The following is an 8,551-nucleotide window of genomic DNA, read 5'->3' as shown; positions in this document are numbered from 1 at the left end:
GGAAAGGCATAGGAGAAGGAGGCAGCACACAACAGTGATGCACAGTGACTGGTGGCTCTGAGAGAGGACCACAGAGAGGACCACAGAGAGGACCACAGAGAGGACCACAGAGAGAACCACAGAGAGGACCACAGAGAGGACCACAGAGAGGACCGCAGAGAGGACCGCAGAGAGGACCGCAGAGAGGACCGCAGAGAGGACCGCAGAGAGGACCGCAGAGAGGACCGCAGAGAGGACCGCAGAGAGGACCGCAGAGAGGACCGCAGAGAGGACCGCAGAGAGGACCGCAGAGAGGACCGCAGAGAGGACCGCAGAGAGGACCGCAGAGAGGACCGCAGAGAGGACCGCAGAGAGGACCGCAGAGAGGACCGCAGAGAGGACCGCAGAGAGGACCGCAGAGAGGACCGCAGAGAGGACCACAGAGAGGACCACAGAAACCTCCCTGAACAGAATCCAGTTACCCTCACAGTGGCAGACGTCCAAGAAAGAACTTCAGGTATGAAAAATTGGACAGCACCAGGCCCTGACATGATACACGCCTACTGGCTTAAGAAACTCACGGCTCTCCATGAGCGCTTGGCAGCACAAATGAACCAGCTGCTGAGGGATGGGAATCACCCTGAATGGTTAACCGAAGGGCGCACAATCCTGATTCTGAAGGATCCCTCAAAGGGTACAGTCCCATCCAACTATCGGCCAATAACCTGCCTCTCCACAACGTGGAAGCTCATGTCCGGCACCAGAGCGGCTCAGATAAGTAAGCACATGGATCAATACATGAGCACAGCTCAGAAGGGAATCGGTAAAGATACCAGAGGTGCCAAACACCAGCTCCTGGTAGACAGAACAGTCGCTCGAGACTGCAGAATCCGACACACTAACCTGAGCACTGCCTGGATTGATTACAAGAAAGCCTACGACTCAATGCCACATACTTGGATCATTGAATGCCTGGAGCTATACAACATCAACAGGACTCTAAGAGCCTTCATTGCAAACTCGATGAGGTTGTGGAAAACCACCCTTGAAGCCAAAGGCCACAAGGAGACGCCCTGTCCCCACTGCTGTTCTGCATAGGTCTGAACCCCCTCAGCCAAATAATCAACAAGACTGGCTATGGATCCCGACTCAGGAACGGGGCCACCATCAGTCACCTCCTCTACATGGATGACATCAAGCTGTAGCTAAGAATGAGCGAGACATCGACTCACTGATCCACCCGGATATACAGTGCAGACATTGGGATGTCATTCGGACTAGAGAAGTGTGGTCGGATGGTGACTAAGAGAGGGAAGGTCGTCCACACAGAAGGTCTCACTCCCAGAAGGAACAATAGCAGACATTGAGGACAGTTACAAGTACCTCGGAATCCCACAAGCAAATGGCAACCTCGAAGAGGTGGCAAGGAAAGCGGCTACGGCCAAATACCTCCAACGAGTAAGGCAGGTCCTAAGAAGCAGCTCAATGGCAAGAACAAGTCCCGGGCAATAAACAGCTACGCCCTACCAGTAATCAGATACCCTGCAGGAATAATAAGCTGCCAAAGGATGAGATACAGACCACAGATGTTAAGACGCGAAAGCTCCTAACCATGCACGGAGGGTTCCACCCCAAATCCAGCACCCTGAGACTGTACGCTAGCCGTAAGGAAGGAGGGTCCACCCCAAATCCAGCACCCTGAGACTGTACGCTAGCCGTAAGGAAGGAGGCCGAGGACTAGTGAGTGTGAGAGCCACTATCCAGGATGAAACATCCAAGATCCATAAGTACATCAAGGACAAGGCTCCAACAGATGACGTGCTCAGTGAATGTCTCAGACAATGGGGAACAGAAGATGAGGTGCTGGAGGTCCCGTCATGGGAGGACAAGCCCCTACATGGCATGTACCACCCAAACATAACTGAAGTGGCCCCTACACGGCAGGTACCACCCAAACATAACTGAAGTGGCCCCTACACGGCATGTACCACCCAAACATAACTGAAGCCCCTACACGGCAGGTACCACCCAAACATAACTGAAGTGGCGGATATTCAGAAATCCTACCAATGGCTGGACAGAGCCGGACTAAAGGACAGCACAGAGGCTCATCATGGCTGCACAGGAGCCTCGAGCACCAGAGCAATAGAGGCCCAGATCTACCACACCAGACAAGACCCCAGGTGTAAGAACATAACTGCAGGTGTAAGAACATAACTGCAGGTGTAAGAACATAACTGCAGGTGTAAGAACATAACTGCAGGTGTAAGAACATAACTGCAGGTGTAAGAACATAACTGCAGGTGTAAGAACATAACTGCAGGTGTAAGAACATAACTGCAGGTGTAAGAACATAACTGCAGGTGTAAGATGCTGCAGGGAAAGCTTACATGGAGCCATAACCAAGTGGCTGGTATAGTGTACAGGAACATCTGTGCAGAATATGGGCTGGAAACCCCAAGGTCAAAGTGGAAACACCTCCAAAGGTGGTGGAGAATGACCGAGCCAAGATCCTTGGGACGTCCAGATACAGACGGACAGATGGTGATGAACCAACCGGACATTGTGGTGGTGACAAAGAGCAGAGGAAACATAACGACTTCAACATCAGGAAAAAGGAACAGGAGAAACTAGAGAAACACCAGGGGCTCAGAGAAGAGCTGGAGAAAACATGGAGGGTGAAGCATCAGTGGTGCCACTCGGGGCAGTGACCCCCAAACTGGAGGAGTGGCTCCAGCAGATCCCAGGAAACACATCAGACATCTCGGTCCAGAAAAGTGCAGTTCTAGGAACAGCAAAGATACTGCGCAGAACCAGGGTTGCCAGGTCCGCGGTTAAACCGCAGAATTGGGCGGTTTTTAAAGCCATTCCGCGGGTGAAAAAAACTGTCCGCGTTTTTTTGCCTTGCTGTAATCAATGTTGAATTGATCAAAATCACTATTTCGAAGGCAAATCCAAGGCTCTGTGAGCTTCTTTTTCAATAAGGGAGGGGAGTAGGGGCGGTTTCTCATCATCGCAGGAGCACATGGGCTCTGTTAACTAGTAAACAATATTGAAAATTCCAGCCGCGCCGTATGTCCGTGGGTTTTCCGCGGTTTTCAGATATTTTTGGGCGGGTTTGGCTGCCCAGACCTGGCAACCCTGCGCAGAACCCTCAAGCTCCCAGGCCTCTGGTAGAGGACCCGAGCAGGAGGAGAAAGAGAGCGCCCGCGGAGAGTGAGGAAGAGAGTTTATATATAATATTTGTTGTTTGTTTTAATTTTGATGATTTTGGCTTATAAAAAAAAACCCAAATTAAAAATCTCAGAAGATTAGAATATTACATGGAACCAATAAAAACATGATTTTAAAGAGAGAAAACTATAAACCTGCATCTGCACTTAGTCCTTTTTCCTGAACGCCGGCCTTGATGTGGTGGCGTGGCCTGGATCTGCCTGTGGCTCTGCTGAGGTGATGAAGACCAGGATGCTTCATCTGAAGCCCATGTCCAGGTCTGTGTGTGGAGGCTCTGGAGCCTCTGAGTCAGCCTCAGTCTGAAGGTCCTCCACACTTTTGAATGGCCTTTTCCTGACCGTCCTCTCCAGACTGAGCTCATCCTGCAGCGTGGACCTTCTCTTCACTTCACTTTCTATAATGAAGAACATCCAGCTCCTGCTCTGACCTTCTGAGGCTTTGGTCACTGATGGTTTTCTTCTGTCAGGTCTGAACCCATGATGGAGAATTCTACTGAATCACTGAGAACATTTAAAGTCTCAGGACCCTCTGCAGGAGTTTTGGATTCATTATTTTAATTTTCTGAGATTTGAAATTGTGGTTTTTACAAGTTGTAAGCCATAATCATCAACATTATAACAAACATATCTTATATATCTTTATTTATTTATTTTGACCTCTTAATTTATCATAAACAATCAAGCTTTTTATTATTATTATTTTAATATATATATTTTTTTTATTTCACTTGGTGTGGAAAATATATATATATCTGTATATTTAGTGATTTCTGACCTGCTAATAATGTAATGTAACCTGAAAGTATGATATGTGGGTTTGGGGGTGCTGCTTGTTTACGTGTTGCCATGACTCCCTGCAGTGCTCTGTGTGTGTGGTTGTTCACACGTGTCGCCATGACTCCCTGCAGTGCTTTGTGTGTGTGGTTGTTCACACGTGTTGCCATGACTCCTGCAGTGCTCTGTGTGTGTGGTTGTTCACACGTGTTGCCATGACTCCTGCAGTGCTTTGTGTGTGTGGTTGTTCACACGTGTTGCCATGACTCCTGCAGTGCTCTGTGTGTGTGGTTGTTCACACGTGTTGCCATGACTCCCTGCAGTGCTTTGTGTGTGTGGTTGTTCACACGTGTTGCCATGACTCCTGCAGTGCTCTGTGTGTGTGGTTGTTCACACGTGTTGCCATGACTCCTGCAGTGCTTTGTGTGTGTGGTTGTTCACACGTGTTGCCATGACTCCTGCAGTGCTCTGTGTGTGTGGTTGTTCACACGTGTTGCCATGACTCCTGCAGTGCTCTGTGTGTGTGGTTGTTCACACGTGTTGCCATGACTCCCTGCAGTGCTTTGTGTGTGTGGTTGTTCACACGTGTTGCCATGACTCCTGCAGTGCTCTGTGTGTGTGGTTGTTCACACGTGTTGCCATGACTCCTGCAGTGCTCTGTGTGTGTGGTTGTTCACACGTGTTGCCATGACTCCCTGCAGTGCTTTGTGTGTGTGGTTGTTCACACGTGTTGCCATGACTCCTGCAGTGCTTGTGTGTGTGGTTGTTCACACGTGTCGCCATGACTCCCTGCAGTGCTCTGTGTGTGTGGTTGTTCACACGTGTTGCCATGACTCCTGCAGTGCTTTGTGTGTGTGGTTGTTCACACGTGTTGCCATGACTCCTGCAGTGCTTGTGTGTGTGGTTGTTCACACGTGTTGCCATGACTCCTGCAGTGCTCTGTGTGTGTGGTTGTTCACACGTGTTGCCATGACTCCCTGCAGTGCTTTGTGTGTGTGGTTGTTCACACGTGTTGCCATGACTCCTGCAGTGCTTGTGTGTGTGGTTGTTCACACGTGTTGCCATGACTCCCTGCAGTGCTTGCGTGTGGTTGTTCACACGTGTCGCCATGACTCCCTGCAGTGCTTGTGTGTGTGGTTGTTCACACGTGTTGCCATGACTCCCTGCAGTGCTTGTGTGTGTGGTTGTTCACACGTGTTGCCATGACTCCCTGCAGTGCTTGTGTGTGTGGTTGTTCACACGTGTTGCCATGACTCCCTGCAGTGCTTGTGTGTGTGTGGTTGTTCACACGTGTTGCCATGACTCCCTGCAGTGCTTGCGTGTGGTTGTTCACACGTGTTGCCATGACTCCCTGCAGTGCTTGCGTGTGGTTGTTCACACGTGTTGCCATGACTCCTGCAGTGCTCTGTGTGTGTGGTTGTTCACACGTGTTGCCATGACTCCCTGCAGTGCTTGCGTGTGGTTGTTCACACGTGTTGCCATGACTCCCTGCAGTGCTTGCGTGTGGTTGTTCACACGTGTTGCCATGACTCCCTGCAGTGCTTGCGTGTGGTTGTTCACACGTGTTGCCATGACTCCCTGCAGTGCTTGCGTGTGGTTGTTCACACGTGTTGCCATGACTCCCTGCAGTGCTTGTGTGTGGTTGTTCACACGTGTTGCCATGACTCCTGCAGTGCTCTGTGTGTGTGGTTGTTCACACGTGTTGCCATGACTCCCTGCAGTGCTTGCGTGTGGTTGTTCACACGTGTCGTACAGACTCACACTCCGTGTCCTGTGTCAGATCTGAGTGATGCACATGTTTGTCACTCCTCGCCTCGTTTCCTCGTTTCCAAACATCTGGAAACCTTTAAGCTTCAGCCAGAGCCAGAAAACAGACAGTGACCATCCAAACAAACCTGCTCAGCCAATCAGCTGGAGCCACAAGGCGCCTGAACCAGCACAACTTCTCCAGTTTGGCTTTACCCAAATCTAAAAGCTGCTGGAATAAAGTGACAAAATAGCCACAAAAAACAGGATGAACAGGAGGAACATGGCTACTAAGTAAAAGGATGTAGTTCAGAGTTTGAAGGCCACATGAAGCTCTGGAGCAGACCCTGCTCAGTGAGTGCATTTATATAATATTATTATATTATAATAATAATTATACTGCTGGAACCTCTAGCACACGAGCGATCGCTGTTATTGTTCGGATGTTTTGGTGAATGGTCGGCTCAGCTGATGCCTCCAGGTCTAACTCGGTTTTATAAAATGATAGATCTGCTACAGCGCAAAAGAAGCAATGCCCTGTTTATGGACATTGTTTTTGCCGATCACAGGATTTTAATAAAATGTTTATCAAATATGAAAATACAAAATGCCGACCACGGCCCACGGACGTGACGACATCGCGATCGCTCGTATCAGCTGCGTCAACATTAGCCACATTAGTTTTAGCTATGTTAGCATTAGCCACGTTAGCATTAGCTGTGTTAGCACTAGCCAAGTTGGCATTAGCCATGCTAGCACTAGCCACGTTTGCACTAGCCAAATTAGCATTAGCCACGTTAGCATTAGCTGTGTTAGCACTGGCCAAATTAGCATTAGCCACGTTAGCATTAGCTGTGTTAGCACTGGCCAAATTAGCATTAGCCACGTTAGCATTAGCTGTGTTAGCACTAGCCAAGTTGGCATTAGCCATGTTAGCACTAGCCAAATTAGCATTAGCTGCGTCAGCATTAGCCTCGTTAGCCAGACCTGTCTCTTTCTGGTCTTTCAGGTGTAGTTTCAGCTCTAATGTAAACACAAAAGGACTAAATGTTATTTATTTTGAATAAAAAGTCACGTCTTATTAAAAAGGATCTAAAGATATAAGTTTTCCTCTGGTTCTCGATTTTAAAACCTTCGTTCGTAATGAAATAGATAAAAAGACATTTACAGAATGTTATTTCCACATGTTTTGGAGCTTTAGGAAGTTTCTCTGTTAAAGCTGCACTTCCTGATTTTTCCTGTTCTGTCACATTTGTTGTTCTGGCCCAAACTTGTTTCTAGCTCTCGCAATCCAGCCTTGTTCAGAGAAAGTAACTACAGAGAAGCAGGGGTTTGTCGTCTATACTTGTCTCTTTTGTGTCATGTTGTCGTGTTTTGTCGTGTTTTGAATCTAAAGTGACAAAACAGGGACTCACATCCGACTCTCAGTTCTTCAGGAGCAGCTTCTACTCACGACCCCCATCTGCACAAAGAGAGACGTATGGAGAGCGTATGGAGAGCGTATGGAGAGCGTATAGAAAAGGGGGCGTGTCTAATGACTCCCAGAGACACGAGTTCGAGTTTGTTAAAGCTGAAACCAAAACTTTATCAAATGTGTAAGAATCACTCACCGTCCGAGCGCCGTGTGGTTTCTCCTCCATGCTGCACCTCGCCAAACCAAAGCCTCTCCCCCTCTCTTCTTCTTCTCTCCCTCTCCCGCCCCTCGCTCCTTCTCTCTCTCTCCCTCTTTTCTTCTTCCCCCCTCCTCTCTCTTCCCCTTGTTCTTCTCTCTCCTTCTCTCTCTCTCTCTCTTCTTCTTATCGCTCTCTCTCCTCCCCTCCTTCTCTCTCTCTCTCTCTCCCCCTCCCTCTCCTCTCCTCCCTCCCTCTCCTCTCCTCTCCCCCCCCTCCCTCTCCCCCTCTCCCCTCTCTCTCCCCCTCCTCTCCCCCTCTCCTCTCTCTCTCCCCCCCTCCCTCTCCTCTCCCCTCCTCTCTCTCCCCCTCCCCCCTCTCCCCCTCCCTCTCCTCTCTCTCCTCTCCTCTCTCTCCTCTCCTCTCTCTCTCTCCCCCCCTCCCTCTCTCTCCCCCTCCCCCTCCCTCTCCTCTCCTCTCTCTCTCCCCCTCCCCCTCCCTCTCCTCTCCTTTCTCTCTCTCCCCCCTCCCTCTCTCTCCCCCTCCCTCTCCTCCCCCCTCTCCCTCCCTCTCCTTCTCTCTCTCTCCTCTCCCCTCCCCCCTCTCTCTCCCCCTCCCCCCTCTCCCCCTCCCTCTCCTCTCTCTCCTCTCCTCTCTCTCTCCCCCTCCCTCTCCTCTCCTTTCTCTCTCTCCCCCCTCCCTCTCTCTCCCCCTCCCCCTCCCTCTCCTCCCCCCTCTCCCTCCCTCTCCTTCTCTCTCTCTCCTCTCCCCTCCCCCCTCTCTCTCCCCCTCCCCCCCCCTCCCCCTCCCTCTCCTCTCTCTCCCCCCCTCCCCCTCCTCTCTCTCCCCCCCTCCCTCTCTCTCTCTCCCCCTCCCCCCTCTCTCTCCCCCTCCCCCCCCCCTCCCCCTCCCTCTCCTCTCCAGATGTAACTCGTCTTCAATGGGCACAGGCTGTTCCAGACAAACAGTTGCAGAAGGACTTTATGGCGTAACATTAGTAGCTCAGATCTAACTTTTATTGCTCGAGCCATCACAGTTTTATCACCACATTTCTTTAGTTTAGAGGGAGGAGTGTGGTGAGTGTGGTGAGTGTGGTGAGTGTGGTGAGTGTGGTGAGTGTGCCACAGTGGTCTCACACAGGGCCTCAGACTAGGGTAGTGCCACATGAGGCTTCACTTTCCTGCCACATGTGGGTCTGATGCTGAGTCT

The sequence above is a fragment of the Gobius niger genome (genome assembly GCF_951799975.1).
Source record: "Gobius niger genome assembly, chromosome: 2".
Lineage (NCBI taxonomy): Eukaryota > Metazoa > Chordata > Actinopteri > Gobiiformes > Gobiidae > Gobius > Gobius niger.
The sequence above is the reverse complement of the archived record's forward strand: the minus strand, read 5'-3'. Positions refer to the sequence as shown.